The sequence below is a fragment of the Phalaenopsis equestris genome, unplaced genomic scaffold (genome assembly GCF_001263595.1).
Source record: "Phalaenopsis equestris unplaced genomic scaffold, ASM126359v1 Scaffold000002, whole genome shotgun sequence".
In the NCBI taxonomy this organism is placed as follows: Eukaryota; Viridiplantae; Streptophyta; class Magnoliopsida; order Asparagales; family Orchidaceae; genus Phalaenopsis; species Phalaenopsis equestris.
The window spans coordinates 37,343,860-37,346,359 of NW_018164444.1; positions in this window are offsets into that span (position 1 = coordinate 37,343,860).

The window sequence follows — 2,500 nt, forward strand, 5'->3', positions numbered from 1 at the left end:
ATATATATATCCTTGACTATTTATATGATTCTATTTTAATCTCATAATTTATAGAATTGTCAAATTAGTTTCCTAATATTTTAAAATTGAGCTCTGATAGTTCTCAATGAGAACTACTTCAACCTTAATTTAAAAAATCCGAGAGCTACTTAACAATTCTATAAACTCTAGATAAATGATCTCATGTAAAAAGTAGGGAGTTATTTTGATACTTTACTCTAATTCAAAAAATATAACAATTGGACTTGAAATATTGAACCCTCACATTTCTTTCTTGCTAGGATCTAGAATCTTGAGCATTAAAAGTAAAACCATAAGATGAGTTTTATATATAATAAAAAAAATACAGTGATATAAACTGAACAAAAACTTTTTACTAAAATTTATAAAAATTAAATGTTCCTGATTAAGCCGACCATATGAAGAGCTAGGCACATGTCATATATAATAAAAATGTGCTTAACTCAACATAAGTACAAATCCTCATTAGGCTCACCATTTTCGGTGTGGCCCTAAACTTTAATTTTTTACATCTATACCATCCAAATCTTTCATATAATATAAAAAATACCACCTAAATTTTAAAAAATCACGGTTAGGGAAGGTGACATGTATGTAAAAATTGTACTTCAAGGGTTGGATATGCATTCCATATTAATTGAGTGGTATGTATGTGAATCTTTCCATTTTTTTACTCAGTGTAGAAAACTAAGAGCGAGAATTTTCATTAATTGTTATTCTAAGTGACAATCATATATTAAGAAATGATAAATTTATAATGAAGACTCCATTTGAAGGAACTTCGCCGTCCTTAAAAGTTCGCAAAATGACAACCTCAATCTCCAGTTTGAAACACTCATTTTTTCGCATTCTTCCTCTCTGGCGTTTGAAGACGTGCCAAACATATATTTTCTCGACGCGGCGCTACATGTGATTGAAAGGAGCAGGGGAATTGTTCTCAAATGAAGCCTAAGGAGAACTCATTTGATTCATGATCCCACAAAAGGTCCACATTAATGTGTGCAATAATTTCAAACTATAGCAACTTAATTATACCAATTTAAATTTGGGGATCAAAGTAGAATCGGAGTAAAGTTATAGACACAAAAGATGTGATGGTATTAATATTATTTAATGGCAACGTCAATCAGTTATAATATTGACGGGTTATTGTCGAATAGAGGAGTACGCACTAAATTTTTTTTTTTAATATTAGTAAGAAAATTGTAAATAAAATGTAAATGAATACATCATAAAAAATAATTTCCCTTTACTAATCTACGCCTAATATTATATTTGATATCTTTTAATTTTAAGTTTTTTTTTTAAGCCAGTGGAGATAACAACTTCTTTAAAAATTAAGGTAATAATTATAAATATATATTTTTGTGGGAATTATAATTGATGCAAACTAGAAAATTCACGGTAGTAGAGTAACAAATTATCATTTTAGCGTGGTACAAAGATTTAACACACTCAAAAGGGAGAAGAAAATTGGAAATGACACATGAAGTTCTTACGTGAAAAACCTAGAAAGGAAAAAAACCACATGAGTCTGACCCAGCTAAAGAGTTTCGGTTACATTTACAACCACTTGTCTCACATGCGGAAAAGAGTTCCTAGAATTCTCAAGTTACAACATCGATATACAGATGAGTTTGTTGTTGGAACAGGCGGCAACCAGCAGGTGGTGGTCGACAGAGATCAACAGTGGTTTAGGGTTATTGGTGGTGATCAACGGTGGTCAATGGGGGCCGGTGGCGATCGACGGTGGTAGAGGTGGTGTTAGACTTGCAGGAATATGAAAGACTCTGATCAGAGGGTCCGAAGAGCTTCTTTCGATCATACGGTGTTTGATTGGCAATTGAGTGTCCTAACGATGCCAGAATTTAGCAATCTTGGAATCGCTGAATTTAACTTGTCGAGAAGCTCGATTTGAATATAGGCTTACTAGATTCGACATTTGTTTGACCTTCTAAATATGTTCAGAAAACTTTTAAGAGTGGTTTAATGATTTGATCTAAGCTTGATTTCACTCGTATTAGACTAATTTTGATATCATTGGGGGTGTCTCATTGAGACAATCAATCAGTTTGACTATAAGTTTGATTAAATCACATTTCTCGATGACTCTTAATTAAAATTTGAATATTTTTTTCTCAAAAGATTACCTCTAAATTAATTTCATGCCTCCAGAATTGTGTCATATGATGAAAATTTTTGGTGAAATGTCAATATTGTCTATTTAAAAAAAAAAGTAAATTATAATTTTTCTTACAGGCACAATACTTTAACAGATAAGATTGAAAATATAATTTTACATTATATAATTTCACATTATAGAAAATTTTAGAAAGTATCAAGAAATTAATTTTTCAGACAACTCCGTACTCTCAACACAAAGAAAACATAAAATTATTTCAAATAGACATGAAAGCCACACTATTTAATATTTATACATTAACTATTTTTTTCAATTCCGCCTTAATAATGCAATTGC